This window comes from Cyprinus carpio, chromosome A8, assembly GCF_018340385.1.
Source record: "Cyprinus carpio isolate SPL01 chromosome A8, ASM1834038v1, whole genome shotgun sequence".
Classification (NCBI taxonomy): Eukaryota; Metazoa; Chordata; class Actinopteri; order Cypriniformes; family Cyprinidae; genus Cyprinus; species Cyprinus carpio.
Window position 1 is genome coordinate 6,679,840 of NC_056579.1, and position 18,744 is coordinate 6,698,583.

Sequence of the window (18,744 nt, forward strand, 5' to 3'; positions counted from 1 at the left end):
TTTAACATGTTGCTATTCAGTTGCCAGGGTGTTGCTATACAGTTACTAAACTGTTCAGAGTGATTTTTAGCCCATTGCTATGCAGTTTCTAGCGTTATCTGGATGATTGCTTACTGGCCCAAGTCTAAAGAGGCCAGCCTTCAAGATAAACCCTCCTTCAGTTTAAGTTTCATGACTGTTTGTCATCAAAATGTAAGTAAGCCTCTCATCAGAGTCACAGGGCTTGGTACTGGTACTGGGCTTGGGTGCTTCAAACTCCTTAAGCAAAATCTACTAATTATTAACAAGAATAAAAAAAATAAAAATAAACCATTAAAACCATTATCCTTAGCAATACTTAGCAGGAGCGCAACACTATGTCCTGAGGCAGACATTCCAATTCAAATACAGCCTCAGCCCTAAAATGGATTACAATCTGAACCCATTATTCATTCACTCTCATAACCAGGGTATAATAGATGGTTCATTTCATGCTATCAAGCAACATCACAGAGCTTTGTACCTAATATTCTTCTGGCCGTGATATTTCCTCCTGCTGATCCTCTGAGTCAGGCAATGTAAACAGTTGCAGTGAGGATAGATAAAAAACAAGAAGCTGTCAGATGAACAATACAGAAATGATACTAGGTTTCAGCTTGTGTTTGGAGAAAGGATGTACCGAAGTGACAAAGTACAGTGTGTTGATTCAGGCAGGGATCTGAAAACATAAAAAATATGTGTCAGAAAGAGCTTTTGATTGGTTTATTAAAGTCAAACCTTGAATCAGCTTTGAAATAGTTGAGGTTTGTTGAAGCTTTGGGATTTGATTTATTTACCCCCTCATGTAAATGTATGTCCTGCTAGGGTATAGTCAAACTTTTCAACTTATTCTGGACAAAATCCTGCAGTTACACAGAATAGGTCACATTCACAGAAAAATTGCACAGCAGTGTCATCTGCAAAACAAAAATTGAATCAGAATTGCCATCCGTCTAAAAGTAATAAGTAAAGATTATCTAACATACATAAAGAAAACACAGCAGAATGTCATTCTGCTTGCGAATATATAACAAATGCTTCTATCCAAAGTGATTTACATTCAAATGCATACGCATACATACACATATGAAACTCTCTTTACATCTATATATGCATCTTTCAATGTATCTATATTTATCTATATCTATTGTATAAAGATGTATGCATCTGTCTCTATCGCTCTCTATAAAGAGAGAAATCACATGCATCTTTCAGTTTAAATAGACAGACAGAGAGAAATCCACATGCATCTATCAATTTAAACAGACATGGATGGATGGATGGATGGATGGATGGATGGATGGATGGATGGATAGATAGATAGATAGATAGATAGATAGATAGATATAGATAGATAGATAGATAGATAGATAGATAGATAGATAGATAGATAGATAGATCTGATAGATAGATAGATAGATAGATAGATAGATAGATAGATAGATAGATAGATAGATAGATGGATGGATGGATGGATGGATGGATGGATGGATGGATGGATAGATTTTAGCTGAATAGTATAGCCGATTTTGCTGTTTCGGCACATATTTTCCCTGTCCAGAAGTAGAGGCTGTTTATTCCTCCCTGAGATTTGGGAGCTGTGATTATCTGTTCTGCTCCTTTAATGAGCGAATGAAAGCTCAGATCGATATATTACCTCAAGCTACACTGATACCCTTTGCTGCACGGCTTCCAAAAGACCAGTCCTGAGCTAGTGTTGACAGACAGCTCGTAACTCCTGGATCTCTGAGGAAGAAACCTTCTTCAACACAGATAGAGAAAAATATGGGACACCTGGTGCCCAATCTAACTCAGCTCTTCAGCTCACGCAGTTTTCAGCTTGTTTTCTGTTTTAATTGGGTCCTCTTGATTGTTGTTTTATTTTTTATTTGGGTGGTCTCAACAGAAATCAGACAATTTCTACATGATCAAACAGCTTTTATTGAGAAAATAATCCTGATTAATTGCTTTATAAAGCTGTTGAGCTCACAAAATGACAAATAAGACCCATAAAAACACCTTTCCCCCAACAGCAGCTCTCTCGTAACCAATCGTGCTGCAGCAAGTCTATGTGAATGTGAATGAGTTTTGATAGCTACTGTGGTGGGTAGGTTCTCATGAGATGCGTCAATGGAAAAGGACAAAATGCAAGGTAATGATGGACGAGTTGAACTTCTTTTGCACACCACATTTTTAGAATGCTGTTTCATGTGCAAGATGCTGCTAAAGATGCGAGCACAACTATCAAACATGTTTGTCAAGCATATATTTACATAGAAGACTATGGTAAAGTTTTTCAAGGTTATGTTTTCATGGAAGGTTATGGTTATGCTGTGCAGGTGTTGGTGTCTTTGCTAGGTCATATGTGTCATAAGTCCCTTGATCACTAAGGTTATCAATCACTCCCTCCAGGCTGGCCATGTTCCATCTACACTGAAAACTGCTGCCATCAGACCACATCTCAAAAAACCCACTTTAGACCCAGAAGTCCTTGCCAACTATAGGCCCATCTCAAACCTTCCATTCTTTTCTAAAATGCAGGAAAAGTAGTTGCTGCACAGGTTCAGGTTCATTTAAAACAAAACAACCTGTTTGAGAAATTCCAGTTTGGTTCTTGCCCTGGCCACAGCATGGAAACAGCTCTGGTCAGGGTCACAAATAACTTGCTGATGCAGCAGATGCTGGTTCCCCATCTCTTCTTATCCTCCTGGACTTGACTTCAGCGTTCGACACTGTGGATCATGAAATTCATCTTCATTGTCTACACTACACCATTAGTCTCTCTGACTCTTTTCATCCTGGCTTTCCCGGAGAACTGTGCCACTTCTAGGCTGTGTCTCTCAAGGCTCAGGTCTCGGCCACACCCTGTTTATTCTCTACATGCTCCCCCTCGGTCATGTCATCAGCCGGAATGGAATATCATTTCATTGCTATGCTGATGACATTCAACTTCATCTCAGGACTAACTCATCCACTTCTGCTGCCCTGTCATTATCCAGCTTGACCACCTGCCTGGAGGAGATACTATCCTCCGTACTGCTTCAGCATAATTCTGTGAACAAAATACAGACAAGCTCTGTACTATGGGAGATCAAGCTTTCTAGTCAGCTGCTCCGAGCCTGTGGAATGCTCTCCCTGACCATCTGAGGACTCGACAGACCGTGGATGCTTTTAAATGCGTCCTCAAAGCAAATCTTTTTAGCAGAGCTTTGATTGATTTTTAACATTTCTTTGGTCTTTTTGTTTTTAATTTGTAGCACTTTGGGATTCGGTTTGAATATAAAGTGTGTTATAATTATTATTATTATTATTATTATTATTATTATTATTATTATTAGTGCAAAATCCTGTAAAGAAATACTGTATGTTCGATATTTCATGTTTGCATTTACTTTGAATTTACTGTTAATAATAGACTATTTTACTGGGTTACTTTTAGTCATTCTGGATTTGAATTGCTTAGACTTTTTGAGTTGACCTCTAAAACTGAATGTTAACATTTTGGCTAAGAAATATTTAGCATTTTCTTATTTTATAATGTTCCACGTAGGATGTAGGAAGCTGTAGGATATATTTAATACAAGTTTTTCTGCAAACTGCAAAAAAAATGAAGTATGAAATACTTAACAAGTGAATTTATTTTACATTTACACCATGCTGACCACTTTATTTGCTTTTAATAATGAGAATGTGATTTGACTCATGTTGTAGTTACATATTTAAGTTGACCAGTTAAACATAAAAATCCAAATTGTTATCTTGAATCAGCCAAACATATATATTAATATATTTTTATATATATATAATATATATATACTATATATATATATATATATATATAATATATATAGATATATATATATAATATATATATAACTATATATATTATATATATATTATATTATGATATAAATAAAAAAAAAAAAAACATAAAAAACCTGAATATATGTCACTTCAAGAAACTTGGAAAATAGCATACAAGTCACATGGACTACTTTTACAGTGTTTTCTGGAGCTTGACAACAATTGTTTTCATACACTTTCAACATTCTTTTTGTGTTGCACAGAATAAAGAAAGTCACAAAGGTTTGGAACAATATAAAGATGAGTAAAATTGTCAGAATTTCACTTTTGAGTGAAAAATTAATTTTATATATAATACTGTGCAACAAATAATATTGAAAAAAAAAAAAAAATCAAGTTATAAATACATAAAATCAGGTGTTATATTCAAACAATGACCATGTACATCATTGGTCTTCAACAAGCTATGTCCAAAAAGTAGTACAAAAATGTTAATTTTTATAGATATCCACAGTCCATTTAGTTTATCCCATGATTCAAAGCTGCAGTATTCACAAACAGAATAAAGTAACAGGGGGACGGTTTGAATGCAAAACCACAGTCAGCATTCAAAATGCATGACAGAGCTTCAAGCAAGCAATCTGGTAGAGAGAGACAAATCCATTCTCTGCTTAATTAATTAGCATGTTAAATATGGTGTTTTAAATTCCACTTACGTTCATTTCTGCTGCTATGTGGTCTAGAAAGAAAAGTGGGCCTTTAAATATTATTTTTAATTGCACTAGTAATAGTGGCAGCCATATTGATAGTTACTCTATTGAAGTACTAGGCCTACTGGTGGTAGAGGAAGTGCTACACTTGTTTGCTGACCTCAAAACATTTAAATTACCACATTAATGAGCAAGGCCTGCTTTGAATTTATGCATCTATTATAATTATATTACTTGATCTCAGTATGCTTTTGGTGAATAAAACACACAGATACACCTAAAAGCCAACATGAAATGTAGCTTGCAACCAATTTTCAATTTAATAATATGATAACACTGATAAATTACAAAGCCAACCATTTTATTTCATTTAGAATAATGTGCATTGATGAATGGTTGACAATAAGACCAATATTTAAGTAAGCAAATAGAGTAAGTTTTGATTTGCAGATCAACTTTAAATGAAAACATGGGGGCTAGGAGGTCTGAATACACCTCACACGCCTGCTGCTGAGAACACGCTCAGGAGGACGTGCTCAGGAGAGTTCTAACAGTTCAGACATTGCGTGAATCAGAGTTAAAAAACAACATAAATACTGTTGAGTTTCTTGCACAGACCGATCGTTTTGTGTCTTTACACATTAATGTATCGTCACAAGCTGCAGGGTTTAATTTGGTTTGTTTGTGTATGTTTTTTTTTTTTTTTTTTTTTAGTTTAAGTGTATATTTTAGCCGTGATTCCCATCCACTTCCATTATAAGACTGACAGACTGCAATGGTTTGTGTTAAAAATCTTTGTTTGTGTTCTGCTGAAGAAACAAAGTCTCCTACATCTTGGATGCCTTGGGGGTAAGCAGATAAATATCAAATTTTAATTTTTGGGTGAACTATCCCTTTAATATATGCACATTACAACACTGTTCTAGAATCACTGCTGCTATGGTCAACAGAATTTTGTGTGTGTGTGTGTGTGTGTGTGTGTAAAGCACAAATTTGCACTGAAATACTGCATGTAAATGTCGCACAATTGTTTAGTGAATACTAATAATATGATATGAATTGTTCATTCACACAAACACTATACACCATCATGGTAACACACATGAAACTGAAATAATGCAATAAACATTCATTTAACAACATTAGGTGTAACACAGCCCTAATATTCAAAACTGATAAGAAAAAACTATGCAGAAACTTAGTTATTTCAACAAAAAAACATCAAATTTGAAATGTAACGCAGGGAATTCTTGGAATGTCAATTTACAGTTATTCACTGTAAATAACCTACTACCGTAAAATTAATGTTCAATACATGTAATGTCCAATACAGTTTTTCACCATATATAGTGGGGGAATTTACAGTTAACCATTTAACAGGGTTTTACTGTACTGTACTGTATTTTTACAGTCTTTTACCGTTAAATTCACGGTCATTTTTTGGCCCTGAATGGAGAAAGTGTTTTATATTGTCACTTGAGATTTTCTTTCAGAACGGAGAGATACTGTGGTTGACACACCCAGTTTGTGGAGTAAAATTCAGTAAAAACTGTCTCTAAAAACTGAAAAGTTGATACATCTTGCTGCACTAAGGCACTGCATCACCCTCTCTATTCTTGAAGCTTAACACAAGACATATGAAAACATTTAATTTTTTATAAAATACAGCTATTTGACTGGGAGATGTCTGCCTATGTGCCTCATGGCATTGGCAGGCCTGTTGTGTTGTATCTGTGCCAAGGTCTGGATAGACAATAAACATTAAAAAAAAAAAAGATCATAAGTACCTTTTCCTGATGCCACGCTGACTGAAAAAGGCCAAACAGATCTCCGCTTGGCAGAAGCAGCCTCCATATGTTTGAATAAACCATCAGAGAAGTGTTTTGTACGGCTGGGTCAAACAGAAAGAAGACAGGGGAATCGCATTACAAACTGTTCAAATGATGGCAACAAGTACTGTTGTTTTAAAGTACTCCAAGATACATGATTCTACATCAAACACATATGAAGTGAACAGAAAAATCCCTCTCAAAATCTGTACCAAGGCCAATCTTTCCCAAAGAGACATAAAAATGGATGAGAAAAAGAGCAATAAGGTTCTCACACAGTATACACGTTTATACATAGTTATACATACAAATATTATTTCAATATTACATACATACACACACATATATACAGACATACATAGAAAGCATATTAAATAAAAAGGAAAAGTAAAGTGTCTGTAATGTTCCTAATAAAATTTAAAAATATGGGAGAAATAATGTTCCTTCATCATTCAGCATAACAGATAAATATATGTAAAAATGAAACAACATACTTATTGTGAACTGTACTATTAAAATATATAAAATACATTTTTTATATATATTTTAAATTATTAAAAACTTCACAATTGTTGATTTATTTAAATTTATTTCAGAAAAGCTGCATCAAGTTGCAACCAGTACATAAATCTACAAGAATGGGTTAAAATGATGATAATGGACAGAATAATTACAAAGTAAACAAGTCACCCACTCAAACATCATCAATTTCAAAATAAACTTGTAAGAAACAAGCTGTTTTTTAACAACCTCTCAGCAAAGGTAAATTAAAGCTGCGCCTCCAAACCTGCGATAACACAAAATCCTCAGTGTTTTCTCAGGATCTGACAGCTAATGGTCTTTAAAGGTGAATAATAATCTGTTAGTAGCTACAAATAAATCTACACAAAATATGTTTGTTTGTTTTTTTTTTGTTTTTTTTACTATATTGTTATAATTATTTTTTAAATAATTAAAAAATGTGTAGTAATGTATAACTTGCTGACTTATGACTTGATTTAAATAAAAAAGTATTTGAATACATATATAAAACTGTTCCATAGGCTGTTCACAAGAAACATCAAATGTAAATATCAGCATTTAATTATATTCACATTAATCTGTAAAGGGGACTCATACCAATAAACAAGTCGAGCACATGCAAATCTTTTCACACGTTATACTTGCTGATTTGCATAGATTATCATATCATGATGTAAGTCTTCTGCCTTATTTATTCGCCTGAAGACATCTTGGTAAACAAATTTTTTTTCATGCAACAAATAGTATGACTAACTAGTTTTTGTAATTCTGGCACCATGTCTTTTTCAATTACATTTGCAAGCTGGGAAATTACAAGTGCCAGTTCTAATCAATGCCAAATACTGCCCATTTAAAAACGTCCTGTTCTTCTCATCGCCTACTACTTTGCCACCTTCAAAATTAATAAGAATTTTTTTTTTGTGGTGAAGATGATTGGTTGTTGTTTTTTAAGAAGAAGAAGATGCTAAAAAATTATTGTTTTTTTTTTATTTATTTATTTATTTATTTATTTATTTATTTTTAATTATAGCACGGATATAACAGAAAGATATAACAGATATAAATTAATTCATATTATAATATATATAAATATATCCATATAATATATTTATATATATTTTAATATCTATATTATCTATGTTACTAATTACATTACCTAAGTTTCTTGACTATTATTCAGTAGAGTATTAATTTTCTCCAGAGTTCATCTCTCAAAACAGTAAGAGATGTTTTCCAGACATCTTTCTTGAAGAAATTAAAAGTAGATTTAGACACGCGTTTGTTTCTTGAACAGAAATTTCTAATAACAAGCCTTGTGACTCACTTACCAAACTAAATAGGTACGACAACACATGCTTAGGTTCTGCTCCTGTTATGCTCATGCATACATAATATGCCTAATAAAAGACTGATTTAAAATGCAGATGAAACCTGGAAAATCACAGTTTATTTCACAGTGTCTTGCTTGTCATTTTCTCAACGCAGCACTGCAGGCAAAATTTAACCGTGGCTCTCAGTTAGACAGATACGCTGAGTAATTGCCCTGCTCCTTTCCTAATTTATGTGACTTTTTTAAATCAGTTATCAGGTAATTACAATACCTCCTTATCGGCAAAATGGATTTCTACCCCATTAGCGCTCCAACAACTGCGTGTATCTTAAGTGTGTCTTGGCAGAGACCATTTATAACATCACAACAGCTGGTAAAATGAGTCTGGCTGCCTCATAAAGCCATTTTCCATTAAAAACATCTTTCCATTCATATTCCACAGGAGGAAGCCAAAGCAAATGAGCACACGCACATGTTTATCTAAGACATAATCTAATTGAGGGCATACCATAGACTTCTTTTGTTTTTATAGAATGCTAATTGATTATTGCAGACTAACTCAAACTCAACACCTAAGAGAAAGTTTTTAAAAAGTTCATCATAATTACTAAAGTTCTTCCAACTGGTTTTGCTTCAAGACACAGATGATGATCCAACATTGATTCCAATTATTTAATAATAATAATAATAATAATAAATAAATAATTTAAAAAATCCTAAAAATAAAATAAATTATTTTAAAGATAATTTTTGCATTCCCATTTGTTTCAAAAGCAAAATAAAAAAAATCTGTGATAGCATTTTTAAAAACTTACAAAAGAGGGGGGAAATATATAGAGAGATTAACTACATTGTTCAGCCGTTAGTTAGCAGAACTAACTAGTTTTCTGTAATTTAATGCCAAGGTAAAAAAGAAAAAATTGTTACAAATATATACTTTTTTATTCTTAATATACAAAAAAAATGTGTGTGTGTGTATATATATATATATATATATATATATATTATTTTTTTTTTTTTTTTTTTTTTTTTTTTTTTTTGAAAATTAGAAATATTAAAAACTTTGTTAGATTGATGATGTTAATAATTGTGGAAACACATCATCACAGTCTAGACCCCATTGTTATAAAATTATTATAAAAAAAATTAACTTTAAATGAGTGTTAAATGAATGCAAAAGATAATCCAACTGTAAATGAACATGCACAAATACACATGTAATATAAGATAATAATTTAAAAAAAAAGAAGAAGAAGAAGAAGAAGCTGTTTATAAAGTTGTATTTAAGGTGGAAAAAAACAAGCCAGGTTTTAGAAGGTTTTACTTTTGTGGGGATATTTGGTCCTTTCAATATAAAAAAATCAACACAAAACTGTTCAGATATTTTGTTCAACCTCTAAAACTCAGTGGCTGTAAAAGCAATCTGTAAAAAATGAATCACTTTTCCTCATTACAGAAGGACAGACAGAGAACATACCACACATAGCTGAATTTACCACATGCCTCATTTGTCATACTCTTTCCTTAAAGCTTTCCAAACAAATATTAACACTGAGCCAACAACACTTAAAAGATCACTACTCTCTGTTCCAAAACCTAGTGAGCTCCCTACAGAGGCAGCGTTTCAATGCATGTTCCTAAAGGAAGGCATCTTAATTATGCCTTTTAAAATAGCTAATTTTGGCCAAATTCTACAGCAGGATTGCAAATATCCTGGGCAGAGAAGACAATCCTTCCCTCAATACTTTTAAGTATTGAATTAAATATTGAATGAAACGGAGTTTGAATGAACCCAGAACACCCTAAACTTTACAGTTACAGTTTACTGCCCTTAATGTAAATGAAGTACAGTAGCTCCTGTCGTAACAACTGTGGTGTGCCTGTTAATGAAGTTCTGACACCTCATTTTCTGATATTGTTCTTGGTGTCCCACACCCATTCCCATTCTACAGTTGGTCAGTCACCATTTGCTCAGGATGTGATCATCCCAAAAGCTGCAGAAACAACATAACTGTTGACTTTCTTCTCGTCAATAAGAATTAAGCCATTTTGGGAAATAAGCATGATCAAACATCTATTGTGGAGTTGAATCTGGGTCGGGGCAGAATACAGTTTCTTACAGTATGTTCTTTTAACATACTCCAATAATCTTCGGTTTACGTTCAACTTAAAATAAAATAAAGACTGACTCAACTGTGAATGTATTTGCATTCATCTAATGCTCACAATTATAATTTAATAACTTTTTTTTGCAAACTTCAAAAATAATATCTATCTTTATAATATGATAACATAAATCTCTGCTGAAATCAATCAAGATACAAGTAGCATTTTTTTAGAGCTGCTGCTAATGCTAATGTTTCCATGACTTTTGGTTGCTATCTTAGGGAGATTTCTGAACAGAGCTTGTGTGTTTGTTTATTTTATTGCTTTTTTGATGATTTACTCATTCAGCAAATCGTTCCTCGTTTGTTAATATCCAGCAGTGGTTTTGTTTTAACACAGTCGAGTACAACATCAACACTTAACTGGCAGGGGACGCCGGGGCCTGGGAGTTGAGTAAATTACCACCATATGAGATATAAAAAAAAACTGCATTACAGAAGATCGAGGCATACCAAAGGGACCGATAAATGTTCTTGATCTCAACTGCCGTCTGCAATGAACTATGAGGATTTCCTAAGAGATGCCGCCTCTGGCCCTCTGGAGGAGGAATTTTTGGCAGCACATATGTAACAAGCTTCAATGTGGAGCCACAAAGCAATCCCTAAAAAGACAATTTTTTTTTGTTTGTTTGTTTGGTTTTCCCCGCTCCTTCTAGAATGCTGTCAGATGAAGTTTATATAATGACTTCTCTGCATTATAAGGTAGTGGTGGCCAAGGCCAAATTACATTCAGGCCACTGAGTTTCTCCCACTTAACATATAATCCCCAACAGCATCTATTCAAATTCTTTTTACATGTGCTAAAAATGCTTCAGTTCAAGCTAAACACACAGTAAGAACACAACAGCACCATCTTGTTGGCATGTAAATGCCTTTAGAAGCTATGCTACAGCCTTCCAAAATGTGGAATCTTGTTTATATATATATATATATATATATATATATAATATATATATATATATATATATATATATATATATATATATATATATACAGTATATATATATATTAATGATTAGTGATAGGCACATTCAAAACACTGCTTCAGAAAACTTTTACAAATCTTATTTGAAAAGGGGGCGGGGGGGGAATGGGGTTGTAGCGTCTAAACTTGCATTAATGTGTACCACCTACAAAAAAAAGACTAAATACAGTAGACAGCAACCCAAGTTCGAGTCCAAGCTTGTGGTGCTTTGCCGATATTTACTGTTATTATAGATTACAAATTAATGGAAACACTTAATTGTTGAATATCGACATGTCATAGAATATTTTGGGGTGTTTTCATTGCATTTATACAGCTTTAACCAGCAGATGTCCTCAGCGTGCAGTTTCAAAAACTTCAAAACAGTGAATCATTTTGTAAAGCAATTGGTCCAATTGATTCAGAACTTCAAAAAGCCTTTATTCTATCGTCAATATTATTTATATACATCAGTTTTATAATAATCAGTAACAAACACAATTTCCCCCCTCAGTTTAGTTCAATATTTTATACTGTTAAGTGGCTGAAGTTAAAAAAATAAAAATAAATAAATTGCGCATGCGTGTCAGTGACGTGACATACAGCCAAGTATGGTGACCCATACTCAGAATGTAAATACTTAACCCATCCAAAGTGCACACACACACCCGGAGCAGTGGGCAGCCATTTATGCTGCAGTGCCCAGGAAGCAGTTGGGGGTTCAGTGCCTTGTTCAAGGGCACCTCAGTCATTGTATTGCCAGCCCAAGACTCGAACCCACAACCTTAGGGTTAGAAGTCAAACTCTCCAACCACTAGACCACGACTTCCCCAAAAAAGTGGAAAAACAGTAATATTATGAAATAGTATTACAATTTAAAATAATTGCTTTCTATTTGAAAATATTTTAAAATGTAACATATTCCTGTGATATCAAAGCTTAATTTTTAGTAGCTAATACAGTGTCATATGATCCGTAAGAAATCATTTTAATAATGCTTGGATTTCTTTTACTGTAAGTGGTCGCAATGTGACTTTACATGCATCTTGACATGATTTTTTTCTCGTTATTTTCACATTTTGTGTCTTTATTATATTATTAGGTTCTACCACCTAACTAACTAGTGGAGCGCGATGGTAATGCAACACATCACATCACATGTGGTATGTGGTAATCACATCACATCACCACGGGTGACTGACACGTCACCTTCACCAAATCCAGAGGATCTAGATAGTATAGAGACGAGCGCAAATTCTCTGAAAAGCTCTGCAGGGCACAGACACGCAAACGTCCCTCTCGCCATTTCCCTCTTTTTGTATTTTTATCTCTCCATCTTTCTTCCTTTGACTTGCTGTCTCTCTTGCAGCTGAAAGTGTCTGCTGTCGGGGGGTGGTGAAATTCACAGCCTTTTGGATTCAGAGCGACCCAATGTTGCTTCTCACTGTGAGGGTGGTACCAGGGATCAAACCGCTGTGTCATTGAATTAATGTCTGATGTCTATCATACATCATTGGCCCTCAGTTGTATTTAATTCATAAAACCAGTACGTGGAAACTATTTTTCTGTCTCACAGTTTTACTTTTTCATGTTTACCTTAATTAAAATTGCTTCACAATGTGGAGTGGAGTAACTGGCATTAGCAGTGCTTAACGCACCTCTTCTGAATCTTAAAAGAAACATTAAAAGCCCCCAATTTAAGAAGCCTTTTATATTAACTTTGAAGATTTCTATGTGCGAGTGTTATAAAATTATTTTTTAGCATATATATATATATATATATATATATATATATGTACACACTACACACACACATTTAGAATTAACGGGAAAGGTAACATGATCTTGTTTACAGATGCATTAATTCAAATCCAATCAAATGCTTTCTAAATAAATTATAAATCCCACGTGACTTTGATTACAGCCAGTAGTAGATCATGGTTTGTGAATGATGTGTAAATTAAAATGTAAAATGAAGAAGATGAGGAGGAATCAATGCAAGAAAGTGTATGGTGTCTTTAATATTTCGATTAAACATTTAAGCAAAACAGTGATTTTAGTGCAAGGAAAGCATTTAACAAAAATAAATAAATAAATAAATATTTTGAATACTGTCATAAAAATTACTGCTCTACAATGATAATGTGTAATATATGCTTATGTCATAAAACTTTGATTAAATATATTATAATGTTTTAAATGTAGTTTCCATAAACTACTGATTTGTTAACCATTTCAATATTTGTAATGACTGAAAAGTTATTGTAGAGTGTCACCAAATAAATCAGATAAATCTGCGGACTAAGTTAGCTAATTGTCACAAATAAAAGTTAATATCCCAAAAGCAACTTTCATTAAATATTAAATTAAATAAATGAATTACTAAAGACAGCATCCAACACACAAAAGCATGGGGTTATACAGGTCAAATACAAAAAACAAGGATTAAAACTCTCCAAATTAATCACAATACACTCTAGACTAAGTACTTTCTTCAGTCTTTGACAATTTTCGTTCTGTGTGAATATTGCCACTTATTGGGCTATTGCGTCATGTTTTATTTTTGTTAGTAGTACTTCTATACAAGATAAGTGTAATATAAAACACCTTCTTACAATTAGCACCGGAAGCAGTACACAGGAGAACAGGAAATGAAAAAAAAAAAAAAAAAATAAAAAAAAAAATTAAAAAAAAGAAGAAAAAAAAGTTTTACAAAAGTCCTGACACAGATCTGTTGTACTTCTTCACTGTACCGAAATCACACTTTGAAATCTTATATTAACAGCGAGCTGTCAAACCTCTGGCTCCCCTCTGATGAACCCCAACTTTGCACAGCTACATGTTTCGCGGTAAATGTCACATTCCATTATTCTTCAGCCTTTACTGATGTCCATATGCCAAACGCTAACAGAGGTTTGACTGCAGACAGCTGTGCACTGCAGGCTAATCGATGCCTGCCAAACACAACGACAGGGCTCTGGCAAGTTTAAATACAACTTTAAGCAGCAGTATGAATCATTAACAGACCACATAATGACCTCCAGTCCTTCTCTGTGATCCATTCAGGAGACTTTCTCTTTATAATTCATATCGGTTATGCATATTTCATAAGGTTTGTAATGGGAATTGCATCCATACTTAATATTCTTTGACTAAACCCTGGGTGCAGAGGACCAGCATGCATTTTAGCATGAAACAGATGCAGTCTGCATTCTGGATGAACTTTTGATTGAGTTTGGATGACTAGAGCAGTAAATATGTTGCTGGCTGGACATCTAGGATGCTAAAATATAAAAATAGCAATGGGAAGAAAGTCTTAGTTTATACCATTCTTTATTTTCTCGGCACTCCTAGACGATCATGCAATTTGCAAAGACGGTTGGGAGTATCATATGTGGCAAGCCTTCAAACTGCACCAGACATTCAGACAACTGGAAGTGGCTGCTGTCCAGAAGAGTGGCAGAGACGCATTAGTAACCTACACACCGGGTGTGACGGGGCTCAAGTGAGCGAGAGATTAATACAGACCTCTACTGTGACGGATTCCCCAGGAAATCTGTTCGACCCTGGTTTCTGTCATGTTTCCAAATCAAAGGTTATTCGTCTTAGTGAGTGGTCAAGGAGAGAAATAAGTGTGGGTGAGAACATATGTTACTCACTGATGGATTTTTTATTAAGCTGTGGATTAGAAAGTTCTGCAAAAAAGAGAGTAAACAGTCAGATAATGACTGTGGCCAATGTTTTTTGGGTAAAAACTTACCAAGAATGTGTCAATATTTCACCCCAAAAATTAAGAGATAATTTCAAAATTCATTAAAACCTTTTTTTCTTAAGGAGAGTTAAGACTATTTATAGTATCATGCATAATTTTTGCAACTGTCACAACCAGTTGTTGATCAAATTGCTAAAATAAAAATCTAAATTGTCAATACTGCAACAAGGATGTATTATTTTAATTAGAAGTATATATATATATCATGGTAGTATTTGTTGTATTACTAATTTGCACTGATAAAAAAATATTGCATTAAATTATCATTTAAAAAAAACAGTACTGTATTACAGAAGCTAATGAGAGCAATATGAATTACCGAAAGTATATTAAAAAAGAAAAAGAAAAAGCTCAAAAAGAAAATATCTGTACACAGTTCTGAGAATCAGATTATATATATATATATATATATATATATATATATATATATATATATATATATATTGTGTGAGGGTAAATGTGTTTGCTAAAATGCAAACAAACAAAAATAAGCACATAATTAATGAATTACGCACAGAAATAAATACATACAGTACATACATAAATAACTTCCTGATGAAAAGTTTAATTTTTTTCATTTTTGTTTTTGGATTTTAGAATGAAATATCACCTGGACATGTTTTCAGGAGTTTCAGTTCTTTGTGGTTCTGTTTAGTACAAATTAGCCGCCAAATAGTATAAAGATATCGATTGCAACAGGCAACACCATCTGCACAGGATGATATAAATTAGTGCATCTGGGCCAAAGCAGTGCAACAAATGTGTTTTCACATGCAGGTTTTCCGTATAAAATGCCGTTTCAATCATTTTGAAATAGTTACTGATGCAGACACAGGCTAATGAGCCTAAATGACCTATTCAGTGACATCAATAACATTAAACACTTATTGCACAAAAAAAGTCAATATCCTTTCTGTTGTGGTGCCTGAAATAAATGGCCCAAAGTGTACAAATGTTGATTTAAATAAACCGAGGTCTTGGTCATGCAGTGAGCTCTCTCGGTAACCAAGCAACCGGTGAAATACGTCTTTGAATTATAATAAGTTAAATTAGCGGTCCTACTTCCAGAGCTCTGTATGGCAGCCATGCTTCTCACAGTGCGGTTTAATGTGATTCCTCTGAGGGAACGTCTACAGCCTGCCTACAGGAGGAGCCCGACTCTATTTAAAACCCACACAGGAGCGTTTCAACCTGCGGCTTATAAGCAGTACGGTTTAAGGGACCTCTGTAATACCACTACAATCAAGTTCTCATTCCCCCTCTGCTAATCTTAGCTGGCCTTGTTATTCCTCTGTAATGAGGTGATCAGTTACAAACAGTTTTTGTTGTTTGTCTGCCATGTAATCTGTTTACTGTTGTTCAGTTTACAAAAAAAGTGCCTCCCTTCTGCTGACACTGGGAAAACTCCCGGCAACTGCATGAAATCCCATAACACACTGGGGCTTTCAAGAGCCAACAAAGCCTAATGATTGTTAAAGGCTAATCTGTGGGCATTGTTTTGGACACGGCCAGTGATTGTGGCTATTGGTTGTGCTGCATTCGCAACTGGCATTTAAAAATAAGCAGCTTGTTTGTTGGATTGCTTCTTATCGAAAAACTCTCTTCTGCACAGTTGTATACACATGAAGTAAATACATTCATTTTTCTATAAAGTTCAAGGGCCTCATTTATGAAACATGAGGAGAACGAATTTAAATTTGTAAATGCATTCTTCATATTGTCGCATTGAATTAGTTGCAACAATTTACCTAAGAACAGTTTTTGACTGATTTAAACAAAGTGAAAAAGTGATGTTTGTGTAGAATATATAAAGGCTAAAAAAAAAAACGAAAAATTTAAAGGTAAAGTTAAATCTGCCTGTAGGTTTAACTAAACTAATTGATATTCTGGTAGTAAAACGTTATTATGACTGAATTTAAAAAGTGAAGTTGCCATCACAAACTATGTTTGCAAAAAAAAAAAATTAAATCTAATAATATTTGAATGTTTTAAATGACTCTGTGCTAACTATTCTTTTTTATGGCATTATTTTATTTACTTTATTAAGAATATACATGTCATGAAGAACAAACTACTCACAAAAAATTAAAAATTGGTGATGAGTTCAGCCACAAATTAAAATTCTCAACCTGATGTCATTGCAAAACTGTACGACTTACTTTCTTCGGTGGGACACAAAATAAAAAAAAAATGAAGTGTCCATTCAAAAACTGTTCTATTCTAACTATTCTTCAAAATATCTGTTTTTGTGTTCTTTAGAAGAAAGAAAAAAATACAGATCTGGAATGACATGATAGAGAGTAAATAATGACAGAATTTTCATTTATTGATTTACTATCCCATAAATAGTTATAAACATCACAATACTGTATTATGACCTCATGAGACAAAAGGACTCTTGTAATATCTTAAAATGCCACACAAAGAACTCAACACTAACAGATCAAGAGTGACAGTTGACTAAATTATAAATTTAAGTAGAGAAACAAACTCATCCTGACATCAAAAGAATACACATTAATAAACATGACAATAAATCCAGCAATTGGAAATAAAACTGGCAAAAGGTCAAACACTGCAATTATAAATATCCATGCCCTTGCCTTGGGAAAAGGCAAATGGGTCTGTTGTTTTTGCATAAAAAAAAAAAAAAAAAAAAAAAATGTAATAGTGTTATTTACTCAGGGTATTCATGATTTCTTCAGTGTAGAAATTTGTTTATTTATGAAGTAGAACATGAGGTGAATTTTTTTCATTTGATCACAATTTTATATACCAATTCTCTAAGATACGCATTGTTAAATGAAGATACATGAGGTGAATACTATAACGGATGATATCAAGAAAAGCACATCTTGACTCAGGAGTCTTCTTTCACAGACCAAAAAAAAAAAAAAAAAGAATGACATCTCATTTCTAATCTCTAGTAAAACCACCAATTCACTTCCTTTCCCATGTAGAAAAAAAAGTTTTTTGTAGGCTATTGCTTGCAAAGAAGGACATAGATGTAGCTCTGAAAGAAGCAGCTTTACGGGAAATGTGCTCTTTCGTGAGAATGATCAGTCAATAAGCTTCAAAGGAAGTTTATTTGATGTGGAGCCAAAGAAAAAGGGGTCGGGCTCTGGCATAGAGATGAACAAGACTGTCAACAAAGACATGACTCATGACAGATATCACTTTTTTTTATTAAGCTTGTACTTTAGAATGTGCTGTGATCTGCAATGCATGAGTCAGCTGTTAAAAACATCACAATAATCCATAAGTAATCCACATGACTCCAGTCCATACATAAACGCATGGGTCATCATTAAAAAGGTATTTTTTTTTTTTTTTAACTGTTCCCTTCAGCTATAATACAAGTCCTCAATACAAAATTTCATTTTTTAATGATGACCTAATAATCTGCCATTTTGGAACAGGTTTTAGTTCTAAGAATCCTTGAAACAGTGCTACAGTGGCAGCTCACTATAGTTTTGGAAACATAGCTTATTAATTATGAAATATGAGGTAAAACGTTGAGGGTGAATAGTCTATTAAAAAACATTTCCCACTCTTACAGTCAAAAGCTGTATGGACACAAGGTCAGCAAACAACTAATAGGCCAGCTGTGCATTTCTTATTGAAGGGTTT